The sequence below is a fragment of the Bombus huntii genome, chromosome 6, assembly GCF_024542735.1.
Source record: "Bombus huntii isolate Logan2020A chromosome 6, iyBomHunt1.1, whole genome shotgun sequence".
Lineage (NCBI taxonomy): Eukaryota > Metazoa > Arthropoda > Insecta > Hymenoptera > Apidae > Bombus > Bombus huntii.
This window is the reverse complement of record NC_066243.1, coordinates 17,709,160-17,731,597: the sequence shown is the minus strand read 5'-3', so window position 1 is coordinate 17,731,597 and position 22,438 is coordinate 17,709,160. Positions and strand designations below refer to the sequence as shown.

General features: G+C 43.4%; 1 protein-coding gene across 1 annotated transcript in view; it reads left to right on the top strand.

Annotated features, from left to right (window-relative positions):
• Positions 1–12,667: 12,667 nt before the first annotated feature.
• The window catches only part of LOC126866798 (zygotic gap protein knirps-like), a 40,976-nt gene continuing 31,205 nt past the window's right edge, over positions 12,668–22,438 (top strand). The window contains exon 1 of the mRNA XM_050620759.1: positions 12,668–14,031. The gene's annotated coding sequence lies outside the window, so the exon portion shown is untranslated. The remainder of the gene's footprint in view (positions 14,032–22,438) is intronic.

Genomic DNA, 22,438 nt, shown 5'->3' with positions numbered 1-22,438 from the left:
AGAATGGCACTGCTCTCGACCTCGTTCCGAACGGAAATCGCTTATTTAACGAGCGCGTGTTCCGATTTTCAGGGGATTCGACTCGTAAAAGCAAATCTGGATATTTTAATTATCCGAGACGTTCCGTTATTGGACGACGTGACCATTCGAAATAATCGTATTATCGCGTGAAACGTTTCTTTTTTCTCGAGCTTCGTTAGCTTTTTCCTTGTTGGTCGTATTTCGTTCGTGTTAACGACGCGCGATGTTTCAACGTGTCTTTTAATTGATAACTAGGTGTCGGATTTATTACGAGGCTTCGAAGATTTATGGGACAGTTAAGTGCCGCCTTTCAGAATCGGCCAATTATTTAAATTCTGTCGTGTTCTCGTTATCGATCGAATTGGAATTCAAAATTTGAGGAAGGAATTAAAAACGATTCCTAAACCCGGTTTGCTTCTATTGGAAGTTCTGTAAAGGAATATACGTATGTGTGCAGGATTTACGATTTCCTAACTCAATGTCTAGCACGATGTATACTCCCTATTTTCCAATATACAATACGTTTCAGAGCACACCAAACGAAACTTCCATTCACACCCAATAACCCCTAATCACTCAACGGATTCCATATTTGCGACCATTCTGACCCTCTTTAGAACACATCCTCTTAAAATACGACCCCTTCGGTTAGCTGCATCATAACTTTTCCACAACAATTGTCGTCAAATGTTTCGTCCAAGCATAGTAACAACCGCGATAAAGCCTGCAGCTAGCAATAAAGTTTGCAAATTAAACAAAAAAGATCAAACTTGGTGAAAAATTCTAATTTCTAAATTCAAAAGTCACAAAACTCGCTTCCAGATATAGTCGTCCACTCCGTCAGAAAGAAAGCAACGAGTCAGTGCCGAGTGAATCTGAAAGACCAACCTCTGCCCATCTACCTGTCTTTACGGTAAAAGAAATATCGCGGAGGAAAAGCCAGTTCGTCGATCGTGACAATAGCGAGGTGCAGCGAGGCGTTCAGAAACTGGTCGCCAGACTTGTTTCCGCGGGGCGTCGTATAAAATCCGCTAAAGAGGCAGCGGATGGTCGCGCGAACAGATATTCCCTGCGCAATGGTAATCCTGGGGGGAAATGATCGGGCGTCTCGGGCACGGTGGCCTGCGTCCGCCGTGGTAATTGCCTGCGCTCCTTTTGGCACGTCGAGAGACGTCCCTTTTCATCCCGCGGGACAAAACCGCAACGGCCACAAATCTAACCGCACGGACGCGCAGCGTTCAACGCGGCGACAACGTCGTTCGATAAATCTGCTCTTGGGAGCGCTAACGCGGCCGAATGAATGGCGTTACGGACCGACGAGCATGCTGAATGCTCCATGCTGGCTCGTTGACACGGTAGTCAAAATATTGGAGGAGTTGCATCCAGAGGAGCTGCGTCCATTATTCCTCCACTTTTTCCCCTGTTCTTTTTTATCCTTCGTCGTCTATATTCGGACTACTATCGGGAACGAAGCGTCGAGCAGTTGGCTTTTAGAAGAATTCGTCGGGATTTTTGTTGGGAGAAGCGCGATTAATAGACGATTTAACTTTGCGCGGAATATGAAACGTCGATCATATAATTTTACAATTATATACGAGGATATCGGATAGAAATTCCGTATTAAGATATTAACTCGTTAACAGAATTCCACGTTTTCTCAGCGTCGATACGTTTTGTTTGCCAGTTTGCGCGATTCGTTGATGCTAGGGAAATATTTGTGACACCAGAGGGTCGCTAGGATGCCGCTACAGGGTGCATTTTGTAGCCTGGAGAAACAATGGGGGACCGAAATGATAGCGGAGAAATTGATCGGCCTGAAAGCGAGGCTGCTACGGGAACCCTCGTACTCGAAGCAGCGCTCGATCGTGCGGAACGATATTCACCGTGTGGTTCCGTGTTATGTACTGGCGCGGTAGTTTATAGTTGTCATCCATTAAGCGTATTTAGACGGAGGGGTTTATAGTTACCGACAGAACGGGTCATTGCGTCCTGTCGTCGATTCGATCGGGAAAGTAGGTTCTTCCGAACAAGCAAGCAACGTTATCTTCGATTTCGATACGATTGGAACGCTTATTACCTTCTGTTTGTTATAAAAATACTTGGTACGCACAGTATAAAGATTCGTAGAGATATCAGTTACTTAATTTTTCTATAAATTGTCTTTTGCAACTCGGAGAGGTAAAATTGAAATTGTTTGTGTTTAAGACGAAGAGAATTTGTATTTTGTCCTTTTCCAATATTTCCACTTTTTACAGAAACTTATAGGGTTTTATTGCCTGTGAAATGAACTCGAAACAAAAAAATATTCAAAATGACTCGTGTAAAGATGAAGTAAGTCAGCGTCGGTGTTTCAAGCGTTTGATAGAAAAAGTTAATGGGAATCGTAGATCTTCACAATGTGAATTTACATAAATAATTCACCGGTTCGATCGCTTTACCTTATTTCATCTACGAAATCGAGGAATCTAGAATGCTAGAAATTGCTCTGATATATAAGATATTACATAGATTATTGGGCACATCGCTTTCTTCGAGGAAAAACTAAAAAACGATTTCCTAAGTTGGTCAGGAATTTTACGATTCTCCTCAGTGAAATACAAATATTATATATGTTATACGATGATCGACCATTTAGGATTTTAAAATAAAGACCAGTTAGGATTATAAAAATATTTGACGAAGAGATTAACGCCCTTCGCTTTATTTAAAGAAACAAAATTCCATTTAAAATCCCATTATAGTTCAGAACAATATGCTTTTATCGCAGGTTATAAAGAAATCTTGAAAAATCACTTAAGAGCCTTGCCTGGTACGATTTCCCAAGCGAGCAAAGGAAAGGGATCGGACTCGTGTTTCGTTACGATTTTAACGAAATATCGACATAATTTCACATAACGCGTGCAATACATATGTACAGAAATTTCTCTACGATAAACGTGCAAACACTTTGGCGAGTCAGTGTATATCGAAAACTTGAACGACGAAGACGAAAAAGTTAACTTTTCGAACGAGATCCTTTCGATAAGATCGGAGTCTCGAGAGTGGAGCCTGGATCGAGTACCGTAGCAGGAGGGCAGCTCGGATCGAAAGCGGTAATTATCGATTCGTTCGCGTTCGGTCGTCCTTTACGGGAATTCATTAAGACTCTTTGTTCGCGTGGGGTTCACGGACAGCGCGTCCGATTCTGAAAGATGCCTCACTGCCTGCGTAAACCGTATAGACACGTGGGGGAGGTCCGCGCGAAGGTCGAGCGATTTTCTGTAATTAAATATGCCGGGCTTCGCGAGTGGGCGGTAGGCGGTGGGCAGTCGATTTATCGCGAAAACCGCGAGGACGCGATATTAAATTTCAGATAGGGCCTGGTAGTCCCTGCGCATCGTCGGATTACGTTTCAGGTCTCGTGCCGCCTTCCACGGTCTCGTATCCGTGCTGTTGTTTCCAATCCAGCGACAGTTTTACCTCCTAAACCATTAATCGATTTCGTACATTCGATTCGATTTCTTGAAATCCAGCCTGAGATCTTAATCTCCTCGCTGACCTAAGAATTTCGTCAGTTACGAAGCAAGTATCGCGTAGTAGAAGAAACTTGATACTTTGGTAGTTTCAATACTATTTAGAGGCATAGAATTATATTTTTTTTTCTTTTATTATTATTATTCTACAACGCGAAACAAAATTGATAACGAATCATACGGTTCTATCGCTTTCACGAGCGATTAACGTAGACAAACGTCGTTGTCATTGTCGTGTGTTGTGCTGTAACTGCCGCCTGCTGAGCGTTGCCGCTTTACAACTTTCTTATTGTTATCTCGACTGCCGAGCAACTCAGACATGTAAGTGTAACGTTTGTGAAATATACATATATAACGATTACGAACCGTGCGATGTTTTTCTGCCAACTTACAACAAAAATAATTACATGTATGTAATAGCATATTAATATGTCATTCTAGACTTGTTATTTCCTTGGAATTTATTTTATCACGCAAATATATATAATTTTTTTGCTATGCTGTCACCGCACAAGCGACATACCGTATCATTCCTCACCTCTATTAGCCATTGTACGTGTCTACCAATTTACAAAGCATACAACGCGTAGCTCTAATCAACCGCTACTATATCCGAAGCTGAAAGGCGGTAGCCATGAACTTAGCGCACATCGGCCACGTTCAAAGCGGAATCTGCCGAACGATTAATCAGAAGCCGACGATTTCGCGGGCGTTGAAAACCGGGAGGAACGAGCACCGCCCGCCCTAGTAGATTCTCCATCTTCGCACTGATCGGTCGTCATAAATTTCTACTGATTAAGGGTGCGATACAAAGTGCGCCGGAGAGCGAAGGCTCGTTACGCGTATCGAAAGGAGGCATCGGGTCTATCGTCGCCTAAACGCTGTTCTCACGGCCGATAGAATCCTCTTCCGGCGGGTGCAAAACGCGCACCATTCGACACGGTTCGAGAGCGTGGCACACGTCGTTCAACCACTAGACTCTCATTAGCGGTATTCAACAATTATTCACAGGATGGTAGAGTCGCGAACGGCTGCGCGTATTCGTTTTAGGTGGAAAAGCGACCCGTGACAAATCGAACAGATGTCTCGAGGTCTAGTTAGGACCAAGCCACTTTGTCACCGACACTCGAACGTCACGATCGATGTTAATCACAGATTGGTCGTTGCTGATTCGTCATCTAGAGCCCCGCTCCTAGAGCGTAGTTCCTTTCTTTGCTAAGTTAAAGGTTCTATGGTGTCTTTTATTAGGGGATGATTTTGTAAAAGTTTCGTGATCGAGGGCCGATATAGAAAAATGGAGAAGTTGATTTTGGAATGAAATATGAAAGATCAGATCGTATTGTATATTTAAACTTGCGACTGATCTTTTATTATACGATATTCAAGCATCTTGACTCGCTACGCACCAGACATCTTATTGCTAATCGGTTGTTGGCTACAAGTTTGACAATTACCAAACAGATAGAACTTGCGAGATATCTCATTCGTCCATAATATATCAAATACGGATCTTGCGTCTCTGAATCGTTATCTCGTTAGCGCAATTTCGTGGAGAATTTTTAACACTCTGGTATATAAGTGTATAATATACTACCATAAAAAACTATCTATATCAAATTAATTGCTACAACACGATGATTTAATAAATAAAATTACCAAGCGATCTGATAGATTACAGCTTTATCTCAATTACGATAATACGAAAGTTTGTATCGGACACGCGTTTTCCACGCAGCATTGTCTCGAACTTTACCTAAAACGTGCACGTGCGCCGTCCGAACGAATCCCGCAACTTCTCGAAAAAGCTGGGTGTCTGCGGGATATCGGTAAAAGGATTCAGCAAGTCGGTGGAATCCCGCGCTTTTTCAGCGGAGGATTCGACCCAGCCGAGTCGTAGATCATTGAAACGTATATCCCGGGGATCGCGGGCTGTACCTGCACCGCTCACGGCCCGGTTGGAAGGACACAAAGTAGATTCGAGATACCACGAAGACGGTGCACTCCCAGTTCCCGTGGGGTCGCGCCGGTCGCATATGGCCGCCGCTTGACTTCCAGTTGCACGGTTTCGAGATCGAAGATTCGCCTACGCCCATTCCCGCGGAAGGATCCTCTCCCGTCGAAGGACGCACGAGCACGTTCGAGATCCTGTTTCCCGCCGATCATTCGAAATAATTCGTCGACCAGCCTGAAATCGATACGCCGATGTACGACGTCGACGAAACGGGTTGGACCTTCGGACGAGGAATTATTCTTGGGGTGATTGCAACCAGTGACCGATAAGTCTCGGACGATCACAGTCGTCGTTGCTTGACAGTGTTGAGCAGTGACTCGTGCTGCTGGAAGAAGGAGCCGAAGATCGTGACTATGCGCCCCCGCGCATCGGGCATTAGTATCGCGATCAGAAACCACCTTTCTGTGGAAACCAGAGCTCGGTGTTATCGAATTGTTGTAATTTATCGGGTAAAAATTTTCATTCTTTTGGTTTACACGTTTGAAATATCGGGGTCGTAGGATTTTTTAAATTTAGCGAATGATATTACTTGAATTTTTGATGCTGAATCCAGAATCGTGAAAGTTAAGTCGCGAGGATATTATCAATACCTTTGGTATTGGTCGCAAAAAAAAAAATATATCTCTTTCGTGTTATCACTTAATCGCTGGCTAGATAGATAAATTTCGAATTGAAATATAAGAAGGTTATATAAAATGATTGCCATGATACGTTATTATATTCTTAATCTCTTTCGCGGAAGAGATACTCTTTCACGGAAACGATACTTGACTACCAACTGACAATGGCTGAAGAGAAATCAGGTTTAAAACCCAAGATTCGGTTCCGAGAAAGCCCGGAAACTTAATGCGAAGAAAATACGAAAAATCTGGAGAGTTTGCTGTTTTACAGTCATAGTCGGTAAGGCAAGATATCCGTTACGTGGTGATTTCTAAGGAACATTTCATCCAGAAACAGCTCGCTGTTTGGCAGATCGACGATAAATCCGCTTTAACGAGTCCTAATAGGATTTTCAGTAGAATGAATTTCTTTCCGTACCCGAGAGGGATTCCGGTCAAAACGTCGTTAGTCGTTCGAGATCGTCGAAACAGCATGAGCCATTTCTCCAACTGAACTTTCGTGACCCATGATGATCCTTTGACACAGGATCATCGTTATGGTGGGTGTCCTGGGAGTGAATGGTCACTCGAAAACGGGGTTCTTCACTGACTGAACGATGTTTGCCCACAATACCGCCAGTGAATTTCACCAAGATGTTCAAAGCATCCTTTTTCGGGTAAACGAGCCACCTTTCTCGCCCGTATTTCATCCGCTCTCCCTTAGTTTTTGTTTCGGTGGAGAGACGTTACTACCGATTGTATCACGACACATCGAATTTTCCAAGTCTCGAAAATCGGCAAAGGTCGTTATTTATTTTATTCGTAAGTTATTTCGGCGAAACGAGTTTTCAACGAAGACGCGTGTCGTTTGAAGTCGATCTAGATGCGATGTACAATTTGCGTATCGTATTTAGTTAAATTTAACTCTCTTATCGTTATCTTGGCAATATCATCGATATTTACCGACAACGTTATTGGTAACAGCACCTCCACTTTAGGGAGGCCCGTTAAAGGGGAGACGATGTTTTCATTTAATAGAAAATTTATATTCATTAGCGAGTAATTTTTCTTTCCATTTTATATTTCACTTAATGTACTTTTATCATACACGGTGAGAAGTTTTATAGAGGAAATACTAATGAAACGTGTGATTAGATTTCTATTTGCCGAGAGGTTCGAGTGCGTTTGTTAAGTGCTTTCTAATAAAGTTGTAAGAGATTTATGGATTAATTAGAAAGCGTATTCTGATCGCGTTGATAATTCTCTAACGGCACAAACGAACGTTTGTTGTTAATTATATACGAACTGCGCGAAGAATGTAATTTATTAGCGAATCAGATAGAACCCGACGAATATCAAAAAACCCCTGTATTCAATATTCGTTTCTGATAATTCATAACGAGCCAGGAACGTAGAGGAGGTTTCATCAACTCGACGAGCAGGACCTTCCGTCCACGTCGATGAAAATGTTTCAAACAACTGCTTTAACTGGTATGAAGGATGGCTCGCATAATCAAGTATCTTCAGATGTATTCATTTATAAGAATTCACGGGACATCGATTATTCTATCGAATACTTGGTAGAAAAGTTCTTGTTCTAAGTTGGAATATCAACTGTGAAGCAATCGACAATTCCCATAGAAATAAATAAAAACGAATATTAACAGCAGTCAGAACGCTATACAAAACCGATCGGAGTCGCTTCTTTGATAAAAAGGGAACTTGGAATTTCTACCGCGAACACACGAAAGAGCGTCGAAACATTTGATATACGTCCAATACGAAAATATTAGATTTCAGTTTCCATTAACAGATTTAAAAGAAATTTTGCCACGGAGCAGCAAAATCACCGATATTCCGTCGATCGGCGTTCCACCCGCACGAATGGAATGCGCGTCGTCTGAGCCACACGAGTTTGCTAGCAACGCTAGAGGCGCTCGCAATTAATAACGCGAAACGCGCGCTCGTTCTATCGGAGACCTAAACGCCAGCGCAAGCGATACGCGCACAGGCCGTGAGATCGTCGCGGTTTACGCGCGGGGCGAGAAGTCGCGTCCCGTACGTGTCCCTTTGACCTCCTAGTGCGTTTTCTTGGCTCGCAGGGAACCCGGGAAGACTCTTAATAATCCGCCGCTGGTAATCGATTACCGCGACGACGAACGAACGTCGCGCGATTGCTGCAGCGGCGTTTCACGTACGACCGCGACGACGATTCGCGCGGTGCGTCGTCGTGTCGAGACGTCGTCGTGTCGGGACGTCGTCGCGACGGCTGTGAAACATCGGCACGAGCTGTCTTACGACATTCCGCCGTGCGTTCGATTAACGAGATTGAGTGCCAGGTTTCAGCGGCGTGCGTGCGCGCATGAGCCAGTGCGCGGAATTCAATTAATCGTCGCCGCGTTCTTGAAATCTCGGGAATACCGTAGGCAATCCCACTCCGCGCGCCGTTCCACCATGCCTGAACGTCATAATTCAGTCGCACGGATAGCCTGAATTTCAACGGATTGTAATCACGCGGCTCGATCGTGCCGCCGCGAGATTGATCGCGCCGTGATCGGAGATTCGCGCCGAGGGATTCGCGAATCGTGCATCTTTAACGATACGTGCAACGGCATTTGTTACAAAGATTTAGGTGTTTTATTACGTCTTTATTCGCGTCTCTGTGACATTTTATTAGGATATATTTATGCGATTCGTTGGCAAGACGCATTGATCAAATTCGTAGATTGGAAAGTAAAGTGGAACGATGATACTACGAACGTTAGCTTCACGGGTTTAGTTTAGAGTTTACTATCGTTCGCGCCATTTGTTTATCGAAAACGAACTTGCGAAATTAAAAAATTTGCTTCTGCGAAATATTAATTATGTATTTCTTTTTATAAAAGGTGTATTTGTTTGGCTTACCAGAGGCACGATAATTTTCGTGTATCCTACAGGAAAGCTATTTCTACTATAATAAAATGTTACAAAATTTTACTACGAGTGAAAGTGCGTTCCATGCTAAGATGATTAAGAGGTATTTTATTACTGATTTATGAGTTGAGAAATAGGTATGTTATTATACGAAGTTATAAATGCTTTATTTAAACAAAAATGACTTTCTTATAACGCGTACGAAGCTGTATGGATAACTGTACTACTTATATTTTTAACAAGCAAACATATAACTCGCGTGTTATTCTAATCTTGATATATAATTGATATAATTTACACTCGCTAGAAAATAGTACAAACCTAATGTGATTATTACATGGAAACCGATGTTGCATTAGCATACAAGCATCGTTAATTTAAATTTCTCGTTTTTTCTCAATATTTTTTCCATTTATCTATATATATACTATATAAAGTTGATTCTCACTTCAACCCACTTGCATCTGCTAAAAGTAATTTAAAACGGTAGACGTTCGGCTAATGACCGCGGTAGTCCAGGTCATTTGTCAGAAGGAAACAATCGGAAAAATTGCCCGTGTCAGAGAAAGGTCGTGGCGTTGACACGAGAATGACTAGAACGCCAGGTTCTCCGGAGTATCGCGACGAACCGTTTCACCCGACAGGATGTGACCGCCTTCCATGTTCAGATAGGGCGATAAATCTCGTTTGCTTCCGTGCCAATGAGCAGACACGTTCTGGAAAGAATGAGTTCATATCTTCGGAGGCAGAATCGAGTTCATATTAGCTCCATCTGCCTCCTCGAGAAGGGCTTCTGCGTGAACGAGCAGACACACAGGGATGAGACAACCACGGACAAAACGACGAGGACCGATGGACGAACGCGTAAATACATCCGGATTATTTTCGGCCAATTGATCACGAATCTGACGTAGCTTGCCGCGCCTCTCGTGTTTACTACACAGCGTCGGACGTACCGTGCAGCTCTTTCACATCGCTTCTGTTCGCTGTCAACATTCGAAGATATTATTTATGACGATGAAACACGCTATTCTATGAAATCTATAGCCTTTTCTGTTTCGCAGTGTTGAAAGTGTAGAAACGTTTTATAGAAACTTGTTTATTCGCGATGATTCCGCCCGAATTTGGATCTGGGCTTTATCGAGATATGGGAATGGTTTGTTTGAAAAACATCGTGAAAGTATCTTTGTAATACGGGCCTTTATAGAAATAAAAACGAGAGGTATAATTTGTCGGAGGAAAAGCTTTACGAATGATTATTTAAATCGTCAAAAATGTATAGTCGCGAAATTTATAAAATTTCCGCGAAGAATGAAATCGTACGCACGTAAGATTAAAGCCGACCCAGTCGAAAGTTGCTTGCTTCTATCAATTTTTCGTTCCGTGATGATACAAACTTCCAACGAAAAAATGACTCGATCAACGAATCGATACACCCTAAATCCAAGATAACTTAAATTCCGTCCGCCTCGAAGACCAAGCTTTGATCTTCGTTCGATTACAAGCTAATGTAACACGATTTAAATATTCTTCCGCTTAGCCCAATCGTACGTAGTCTTGGAATTAAAACTCAACGAAGATAAAACACGAGTTTCGATCGATGACGAAAGGACGATGTTCGTCAGATGTAGTCTTGTGACGCAATTGGTGTGATTCGAAGACGCGTTCCACGATATCGTTCTCGGTACCACATTGGATCCGACATCGACATCATCGGCTATCAGGATCGTAAAAAAAAAAGGCGACCAGATCGAACATAGCGGACTTTCCCAGATTCGTAGCCGCTCCTCGTTTCCTTCCCTCGAGCATTATCTCGATAAAATGAAATCGGTCGTTAAACGAGGAAGCGAGATAGGTTCGCTGTTCGAGGGAAGAGACACGACCACAAAAAACAGCGGCCTCTGAAGGATTCATAGGGTCAAGACGCGGGTAGAGGGGTCGAAGGGAACGACAGAGAGGCGAGGATGAAGCGAGGGGACAGAGAGAAAGAGAGTGGACGAAGGATCGAGAGCAGGAGGAGAATCGTTTTACGTTCGAAACCAGTTTCTATGGTTTAATTTCTACGGGTGGACATCTTCTTTAATTTATGGCGCCGTCCAACCCCGGTCTTCCTGCCCTCCTACTCTCCCCTTTGAACGCCTTTCGACATTTTATTGGGTCGACCAGTTTCTGTAACTCGTATGGATTCCACTCTACACCTCGTCCGAAAAATTTGAACGGTGATAGCGATATTTCGATCGCCAGAAAAAATCTTAATAGTAACGAAATTGAAAGCTTACAAGCAACGGACATCAGGCATATATATCGCAGGAGTAATTTCCTTACTCGAGCTTTAAAAGTTGAGTCCTAAACCTTAGAGGTTCGTTCTGTAGAGGACTTGTGCGGTTGGTGTTTGATCGTGAGGTTTAAAAAGACGAGATTGCTCGTTGTTGAAACCGTCGAATATATTTAAAAATAATTAAATAAATTAATATACAGACAATATTCGTTAAGATGCTCGTACTAACGGACTCGTTAAAGACAGTGTGTAATTCGTTAGTAAGATCGCCGATAACTCGTAGATACTCGGTACCATTGTGCCATACCAGTGTGCCGCTACAGTTCCTTTTCCAACGATTATAATCCCTTTCTCAGACCTCGACAATTTCGACGACCAAGCTCTGAAAGAGTTTCACGCGATATTAATCGTAAAAATACGATCTACGAGATCGTGCTTCGAAGCTTCGAACATCGAAACTTCGTACAATCATTCGATTTTCATCGTTTTTCCAACGATTGCGATTAAGCGATGCGTCCAATTGCCCCGACTGATTTCGCAAGGTCGATTCGTTCCCAGCCACCGGTGGAAGCGACAAGATCAACGATTCCGCGCCTCCGTCCGCGCCGCAACGCTCTCGCCGCTCTCGCTGTGTTTATCGGATCTGTACGTTAATTGAAGCAGCGAGCGGGTAATAGCTATGATTACGGCCGCTTACGTCTTGCTGGCCGGAGACTAAATTATATGGGTGAGTCTGGCGCGCTCTGTGTATAGATAGAAGACGCGCGCGCGAGCGGTTTGCCGCGCTATTGGAGCGAGACTTTAGATCTCTCGAGAAGAGATAGGTTTAGGGACGGTTTACGGTTGAAACTTTAGAAAGGATATTACACTCTACGATAAGAATCGTTCATTGTGATCACGTATCGCGGATGTTTACGAACTAGAAAGTAAAAATCACAGAAACGAAACTTTAGTTTGTCCGATGGTAGATTTTCTCGGTACTGGTACGAAGAAGAAGAAGAAGAAGAAGAAAGGAATTACGTTACACGTGCATTACATCACAATGAAATCTTTCAACGCGTTTTACTTTCAAAACTATAACCAGTGATTTTGACCCGCTCTCTACGCGTTACGTGTCGAGAAACGCGGAAAATCGTAACCAGATATCAAACAGCAGTTTTTAGCTTCATCTTGTCACTTCGTATCGAGTCACCGATTTCGATTTACTTTTCAGTCCATTTCGAGTCATAACCAGATTTCAAACAACAACGTTAAACTCAATCTCGGACAACTGTTAAATTTACGATTTTTATCTTGAAAGACAATGAAGGTCACTATCGGGTCGTAAACAAGAATTTATTTTTCTAAAAACTCCTGTCAATTATGCAGTGGACAGCTATGACGGTATACAATCTTGACAAGCCTAGCGATAAATTGATCCGCTTGTCCTAAAACACGCGAGACGATTTAAGAAATCTTATTTTACTAAAATCCCATAGAAAAAGGGTTACATCGATGCGGAGACACGATTAAATGGTCCAAACCCGGTTAAACTTCTACGTACCTCTGTTGCGTCAAATACCTCGATTCAATTCTAAACGCGGATCGACGAGTACGAAGCGATCCAGCAAATTCCACGAATTCCTTTCTAAAAATTGCTAGAAGATCATCGGCAACGCGATGCTAAAGAGAAAGAATCTCTGGCTGGCAGTTTCTCGAGTCAGCTAACGCAGTCCTCCTTACGCAGCCGGTAATCAGTCTTCCGCGGCGGTATCATCGGCACGGTGCACGCGGAACGCTGTTGCTTTGGCGAGCTGAGAGTGGAGGAGTGTAGTATCGCGCAAAGTGGGGAACCGATGGGAGGTACCTGAACAGTCAGTTTCGAGGAAGCTAGCAGTTCAGGATTGGTTAAAAGATCGGGCCAGGTAGGGGCCCATTGGTGGGTCAGGCAACAGGCGTGTACCTATGGGCAGGTACGACTGTTCTCTGCCAACGGGGGAAAATCGAGTTACCGACGGGACTCCGTGGCTCTCCTTAGGCGCCTTCGATGCAGTCGAACAGGTCGCAGCGATCGCGAAGCGCCAGTCCTCTCCCGTCCATCGACGTGGCCGCACCGTGACTCGTGGATGTTCGAGAGAGACAGACAGAGACAGACGATAAGACGTAGAGAAAAAAAATTTAGATCGGGGACGGCCGAGGAAAAAGGGAGAGGAAGACGCAGAGAGACGAAGAGGAGACGGTGCGGAGAGCTGGAAACCACACTCGGATTCGCGTGGATCATCGAGAGCAGAGCAGAGCACTCGGGGGCAGTCGAAGGATTTGCATCGAGGGAACGGTACAGAAATAATCAGACGCGTGTCGTTCCGAGGGGGTGAAGCCGATCGCGTGACACAGTCCCAGCAACGTGTAAACGACCGTGTTTCGTGGTTACCGCGCTTCGACGAAAGCGAACAAACGCGTGCACGGTGTCCGGTGCACCACGCCACGTGACCGATCGCCGCTGAACAACAACATTTTTCGGGCAGTGTGTGTCGAACAAGATCGGACGATCTCGCGAGAAACTTGTTCGGTTATTTGCTCGACCAACATCGATCGACGAAGGTTATGGTGTGTAACGTGTGAAAGAGGACTCGAGGACGATCGAGGAACAAGGTTTACGTTTGTGGTGTACTGAGGCACCGGTTAACCCGCTCGTGTGGATATCATCCGACTACAAAGGTAAGTGCAATCGATTCTACTGCGCGTTCCGCGATCGCGTTTCCTATGCGGGCATCGACGTCGTTCGGCGTGATCCACTGGCGTTGAAATCTCCCACGCTTCCATGGTAGTTTATCTATGTTCGTGATTCGTGACTGTAGAAATTTAGTGTTTAAATAGTCGCCGCTTTTTCTCCTATACGTTAATACGTATGATAGTTTGTTTCGTGCAAAATTTGTTCGATACGCGCGTACGATCTGCCGCTCGTTCACGTTCGTAAGGAATTTTTGACATCCTGCAAGGAAAATATGACGTCCTAAAACGAGAACTAGAAGTTTGAGTTTCGTGCCGAGAAACTGTAGGTACACAGGTACGGCGAGAGGGGATGAAAAAAATGTTCGACTAATGATAGTTGTAAAAACTAGAAAATAAATCACTCGCGTTCAGCCAGTAATCACCGGCGTTTCGTCAATCTTACAGTCCATTCACCGCTCCATTTATCCCTCGTAAATTAAAGTCTACATCCAAAGTGGCTGCGTTGCTCGCGATTATACCATGGCGTGAAATTGATAATGCAACCTAATAGCGGCCTAAGTACGCCTGGACCGTTAAAAATACCCCTTCGACTAGTAAATTTTGATTGGAATATAATTTCGAAACCGTGAGACCGCGTGCTCTACGCTTCACCGGTGTTATCGGCGAACGAAGATATTGACGGCTTTGTTCCTCACGCTCCGATCTTTCAACCCATGACGTTTATTCCTAGTTCTTCTAAATTTAATTATGACATTTTTCTTTCTACGATACGAACTGTAAAACGTCCAATTAGATTAAAAATTTTCAGTTATAAAGCGCAAGGTCTATCAGGTGGATCATGAATTCTTCTTCGAACAAAATTTCACGACTCGTTTTTCTTCCAAACTATTGCCATTCACCCAATTCTAGATTCTAGAAGATCCAATGTAATTTAGAATTTTTAGGTGCGACAGAGAGGTCCTATTAGATGAGCAGTGAATTCTTTTTCGAAACTTTTTTTTCAATATATTTTTCTTCGTTAACGTTGTTCCAATCGTAATTAATTTGTAAAACTAATTACAATTGTGACCTCTTTGAAAGCTTGTCTAAGGATGTCTGTAAGAATTACAATCGCTTTTCTTTTCTTTTTTGATACTTCTTCGTTCGTAAATTGGCGAATATAAAGCGAAACGGGACGTATTATCTCGAAATTGAAAAATCTTTAAAAGTAACGAATCTGACTTTTCCTACCGTAGAAACCGTAGAATACCGTAGAAACTTTAAAGCTGTCATTTTTCTTTTATAATATCGGCAATGCGGCATCTGACCTATAATTACCCTACTTTATTGTCTTCCGCTCCTTACGGTCCGATTTACGGAAGATTCAATGGAACAAGGGATATATTCAGTTACAAAGCATATATTACACAAAATTGGTCAAGAGCTATTGTCCAATTATTATTCTAAATCTATCCTTCTTGTTAACATTGAAACAATTATAGACCTTTGCATTTTGTACGTATTATCTTTCACGATTTAATTCAAAGGTGTTCATTTATTATCGAACGATTATCAACTTACAAAGATGTACAAAGTCCAAATACATTTTTATTTGATTCCTGAAATTGATTTGTGAGTTACACAGTGAGCAGGAAGTATAGCTGGCATTGGCGAGAGAATTTAAGCAACCTAACGCTTCTCGAAACAAACTGAACGTCCCATTTCTATTCCTATCCTGTCGCGATAAGGTCATCAGCCGCAAACTCCTTTTGTATCCTCTCTTCGAGTGTCCTTTCTTCGCGCTTTCGAAACCCTCGCCAACGATAGAAACGATGCGGTCGGCTGGGGTTAGTCGTAAATGAAAACATTATCGTCACCCCTCGTGACTGCCTGTTGCTATAATATTTGCCTACTGGTAGACAGTGAAGTAATTCGAGTCGCACAAAGGCCGACACGTTCGTCGTGGAATAAAGGCGAGCAAGAGACGTGGCGGAAGCGTACACACACGCACGTGTACGACGACAGAGAAGGAAGAAGAGCGGAAGAAGAGCGAAAGAGAGACGAAACGAGCGGAGCGTTACAATTATTATGCATAGGTGCCCGGACCAGGTTCTCCCATGTCAAAATATATTTATTGCCCCCCTCCATTCTCTACCTTTGCCCTCTCTCTTTTTTTGGCCTGGTTGCGGTGTGTCAGCCATCATTGTTACCCTTTCATACGGTTATTACCCACTTGTACACCGGGAGAAGCTCTCGACGGCCTTTGAAAATAAACCGCGTGTCGCCTCCTTTAACGTTTGCTTTTGTGTATTTTAAAGGAAAGAACGGTAATTCGTAGAAAGAAGTAATTCGCTGCGTATCCACGCACAGTGTTCTCGAGGCTACAATCTTGCGGATTACGCAGCCTTGGAGCTGGTTTTTTAGGAGAAAGTCCGTAAAAAACTGCACGTTGCTCGCGGTATATTAGCTAGTGAACTTTGAAAACGACCGTCTCATCGGGAGAAAGCGTGAATATAAATAATAGCTTTAGGATTTCATCGACGCCAGAGAATCTGCAAGCAACTTTAATTCCTACGATGGGATATTCCGCTTTTTCTTCTCTTTTTTTTTTTTTTAAGGACAATTAACGGTTCGCTTCCCTTGGTCACGATCTCGTAAGCCGCCTCAGAATCGTCGATCCTCATTTGCATGTCAACCCTTGGTGACTGGGGTTGTGATCTGACTTAACGCCTTTTCGCCTTCGTTCGTGCACCCTTCCACGTTTAAAACCGTAAAACTTCGCACGAATTCGTATTACACGTTCTTTTTTTGCCGTATTCTCTGGCGGGAAACGCACATGTCCAGCGATCCTCTAAATCTAAATTCTTCGATCCCGGTCACGTCTTTTCCGAGTTTTATTTGTTCGTTAATTTCATTATTCGTTAAACTTGTATCGAAACATCTGAGAGTATGGAGGAAAATAGAAGTTGAGAATATGGCAGGTTTTCCAGTTACTCCTTATCGCGACAGTACGTCCCCAGGAACATGCGTTTAACGGTACAGAGAGTGGCTCGATTCGGCCGACCCGTTACTTTTCTAATCTGAACCGATGCACTCCGTCCGATTCGCGATAATCCGCGAATTACAGGGAACTACACTCTTCGTAGCTTCCTCCCATTTGCATTTCCAGATGGGGAAACACTGGTAATACTCGCTTTTATCGCGTATGTTCGACGCAGTTAGTCAATCGCTTAGAAAGTAACCGAGAATGTGTTCCAACCTTTTTATTTTCTCTCTTCTTGGACGTCAAAGAAAATAGTTGGTCGTTCTGCGTGCGTACGGGAAAATAGTGCAGTTTTCGCGGAAAAGAAATTTAACGATCATTTTTTTATCGCGAGCAACCTGTAACGGAAACGCGTAATAGTTAACGTCAGGATAATTAACTCGTAACGCGTAATTGACTTTATTGTTATTTTATCGTTGCTATTTTACGTAAAATTGTTATAAAAAATGTATATCTGTCCAAGTCATGCAAACTTACCGCGGTAGAGAATAAAGTTACAACTTAATCAACTACGAAGCTAAGGGAACGATACTTTTAACAGTTGAAACACGCCATACATAAACGAGATTATAATTACAGTAATATAACGAAGATGAATTGATTTCGTAGATGAGTAGATTTCGATCGAGTTCTCGTCGATCGACCATATTGATCTGATCGAGTAGTGAGATTCCACGACGAACATAGAGCATTTGACAGGTTCGGTAGTTTTGTAATTTTCGATTTGCTTTGTGAACGAGCGGAGCACGCTCGAGCTTCCGAGACAATTTCAACGCGATATCCCCGAGGCCTTTAGCGTCGCGCGTTTACGATATCGTAAATCAACGACGATGCGCTTAATCGTCGAATAAAGGGAGATTAAATTGCAGAGACTCGCGACGCAAACGTATGGACCGTTCCGGCGGCGAGAAAAGCGCGCGCATAAAATCCCTGCTCGAAATCGACGAGAATAAATCAACGGAGGCGAACGATTTAATCGAGGTTTACGACGATTTGTCCGTATGTCAAGCAAATTGACAGACATTTTTTTAATAAACTCTGCCAAACCTCGCTGCGGTCTAGGAACTTTTTTTATGTGTCGATTTCGTTTTTTTTATGTTTTAAGAAAATCATTGGCGCGTGATTAAAACGAGGAATCGTGCGACGATTCGTTCTTACTACGTATATTCTTCGAAAGAGATGTGTAATCTGTCTATAAATATTTTCGTGTTGCAAACTGGATTAAATACGGAGGATGATTTGAGTTTTTAGTTAATGATAATTCTGTTTAGCTCTACCGTACTTGATCGTTGTCACGCACATGATCTAATGTATGCACTAGTTAATAGGTGAACTCGCGTGTTCGACGTTCCCTCTCCTGCTCCTGTTTCGTCTGTACTCTTTTTCTTAGCAAGACGTCACTAACTGTCTTCTTAGGCGAGCAAGAGTTTCACGTTGGATCGTGACAAATATCTCGCAAGGTATTTGCGATTATACCGTCTAATTTTCTTACTAATTCGAAATTAATGTTACAAAAGTCAAGGGTAATGTTTCTTATTGTCAAAAAAAAAAAAAAAAAAAAAAAATGAAAGATTTTCCAAAGGATATTTTCCAGAACGATAGAGCAGACACTTCTAAACTGATTTCTCCTTAAAATCATCGGTTTCGATAAAACACGTAGAGATACTTTCCAAATCAAACTACCCTGAACCTTCCTCAGCGTGCAAATGTAACCCGAAAGGCCACTTTTTAATCCATTTCCATCGATGAATATCGTTCGAAATCGTCCCCTCGTCTCGTCGTATCTCGGCATAACGAATTCCATACGCGATATCCTGAAAGAGAATTCCCACACGCGGCAAGGGTTGGTTTCCGTCGATTAACTTCGAGTGGCTGAGGAAAATCGTTCGAAGAGCAACGAAGGTATATGTATAGACGGTGTTAAAAATTGGATCGGTCACGGGCCAAGGAGATGAACAATACTCTGGTCGGTCCGTCAGCGAACCTCTTCTTCACGAATACGCATCCACGTCGAGAGAAAGAGAGAAGAAGCCTGGTTCGGCCTCGTGGGGCTAAACTGTCGCGATAAATGATCCTACGGAAGGTTATTAATTGTCTTTGACTCCCAACCGGGCGCTTTATGGATCGCGAAAACATATTAACCGAAAAGAAGCTGCCGTCCTCCCTTGCCATATGCTCGGAACCGACGTATACACGTAGCACGCATGCGAGTGTGCGTGACACGTCGTGGATTCGAGTGTCTGAACGCGTATACAACGATCTGGAGCATCATTTTTCAAGGACTCGATCGACGTGCCAGCGAGGCGCGGCCATCATCCATCAAACCGATCGTTAAAAACGCATCCAGGCCGATACAAATTGCGCGACCTGTGCCCGGCCGTATTCTCAACACGCTGCAGTTTCCCTTTCGAGTCCGTTTTCCTAGATCTCCATCCCTTTACAATTCATAAGATCGTAGATGTTGGGCAACCTGCGGTGACGGAGAAGACTTCTCGTATTTCTTCGTTGGTCCGGCAACAACTAACTAGTAATCGTGGCCAGGTTAGAGTTTATCTTCTCGCGAGTCTCGTCAGCGAAGGAATTTCGACTCCTCCTAATTTTGAAATTTGGAATTTGTCCTTCTAAGAGTTTTATTTTTAGAAAATTTTATACGTAGTTCAAACTTTTCTTGTTTACCGGTAATGTAGTCATAGAGTGGTCGTGTTTCAGAAACGTTCGTACAAGTCCTCGATTTATCATTTGGAATTCTTTGCTTCGCGAGCGTCTTATTTTCAGCAAATTGCTTAATTCACGATAAAAACATGTTGTTCGAAGATTAAACGTTCTACCCAAGTGTTTCATTTTCCATGGAAAATACTCGTGGAAGCCTCTATAACGAAACGATACGTTACATATAATTGGCAAATGCGAAGCGAGGTGCATAGGAATTTCCCTTGAGCAGAGGAACACCCATCTTCCTACGATAAAGGTAATCTAGAAGCCGTAGTAAACGACCTTGTTGGAAGCTGGCGTTAGCTGTCGCGCCTCGGGTAAAAGCGACCGAATCGTCCCGTTTGTTCCTCCTAATTGGCGATAAACGGACATAATCGTCGGTATATTTTAACCAGGCCGCATGATCCACGCGCTCGTGGCCGCGCGCGCGTAACTGCGCCAGAACGATAAGATCGCGAGCAACCGTCTCTCCGAGCGGTGACTTTCGTGCGAGAAATTCCCTTGACGCAGTTGCTTATACACGGCACAGTACGAGCCGGTGATATATCGACCCGTTCTTTCGAGCGGACTCATTAACTCATTAACTTAGCGAGAAAAATGGCTAGCCGTATATCAAACGGCAGCCCGGTAATCAAGCGGTCATTCTTAACGCGGCCATAAATTCGCGAATTAATATACCCGCCAATTAATTAAATCGCGCCACGCTTTCTCTAGCAAAGGCTTGACCGGTAGAATTGTAACAATCACGGTCCCCTGTCAACCGAGTAATTACAGTTCACGCGACCGAAGAACTAGTTTCCTTCGGCTCGCTCGCTCGTGGAAAACGCAATCGACGAAAGATTATTCGAGACCGTTTAATTGGACGATTATCCTCTCGCACGCTTTTCGTTCTTTGCTTTTTGTCGCCTACCCAGACCGCGTCCCACCTCTATTACAGTCCAGTAAAATTAATTCCGAGGAAATGGAACGAAACAGCTATGGAAACGACACGCGCCTAGCCACTTTATGGACGTTGATTTCAGTTCTTGGAACGACCACGCGAACGAAGGTGTCGATCTTTTGGTATTCTCGTTTATCGTTCTTTCTCTCTAGAATTTCGAAATATCATCGACTTGTTGGATTTTGGAAGAATGAAATATTAGTGATTCTGGATTGCAAATACGTGTAACGGTAGTGAGAATTTATTATTCGTGTATTAGGAAATTTGAAGCCTGTTTCCTCGTTGGAATTGACTGAGTGAACGCTGCTACGAACAGAAGCTGACTCTTCGAAAAGCTTAATGGAAACACTTTTACTTGGTAATAAATGGACAACGCTATACATATAATCCATATATAATCCATATATGTAATTCGAAGCATAATGATATAAAATAGCTATAATCATACAAAATTTCAACATTCACCATCGAGACTCTTTTTTTGCATAACAATATACTAGTTATAGTAAATTTCTTTTCCAGAGTTATAATTTTCCGTCGAGTAGCATAGTTGATCGATTATCTCGTCTCGTTCGGAATTTAAAAATTTTTCATCAAATATGGAATAGCTAGAGGAACTTGTAAAATTTCAATCGTCGCTAAACTTCTTGATATTCTCGGTACTACTGGCTCGTACCTTTTAACTTGTAAAATTTCGTCAACTATTTAGTTCTATCTACGAGATGTTCTTACGATATTCTGTCACTCCCTTCCATCCTTTCGCCACCATTTTCTCCTTTCTCCGCTGCTCCCCAAAGAAAAAATACAAGAACTCGGTTAAGTAAAGGGTTACTGTTCGGGGTGAAAGGACAATGGCAGGAAGTCAGCGAAGGGATCGTCGAGATAAAAAACTCTCATAAAGGGATAAACGTCATACGGGACTCGAGTTTAATGGCGCGTAAACGTTCGACGTGCCCCTAGACGCGCGTGGTGCGTCGCAGGACGAGTGGAACGATGACAGGAGGGGTTCTCCCGTTCCTGACCCATTCGTTGTCCCTTTTTCGTCGATCGTTGGCATTCCCGTTGCAGGAGTTGGAAAGCTACCTCTTGGCACGGTAAACCGATATCTGGAGCAGGTCGATCGACTTCATTAACAAACGAGTGCCAAGCAAATATTGACTCTACTCGTGGAAACTAGGGTACGAGGTGTGCGCGCGTGTACATACACGAGCCAGCCGCTTCTCCTCGAAGCGTTTTGCCTTTGTGCAACATCCGCCGGGACCAATGAGACGTCGATGGGCAGATTATGGAGTCGGTCTTGTTGCTTCTCTCGATGCGGCGCACTGGCCTCGAGTATTTTTGCATATAAATGCGCGGGAACGCTCCTTGGCTGGTAGTTCGCGCGTTATCTGATGCTTCGTGCCCGTGATAAGCGTCTCCTCGCCGATGTGGAGCTCGAGACCGCTCCGAGCACTGGTAACCGGAATCCTTTACCATGGGAAGAAATTTCACGGAAGGTGGAGCAATCGTTTCCGTAAATCCCCTCGCTCGGTCTATATGAATATTAATGCCGGAGGTCGCACGTCGATGACTATGCTTTTATAGGAAATTCCTATTGTTTCGCTGACACACCAGGGGATTCCTACTATTGTCGTGATATCTAGTATCACGATTCTCTACTCGATATTAGAAACGATATAAAAATCTTCCTTCGTACAAGGATCATATATTTCATTAGA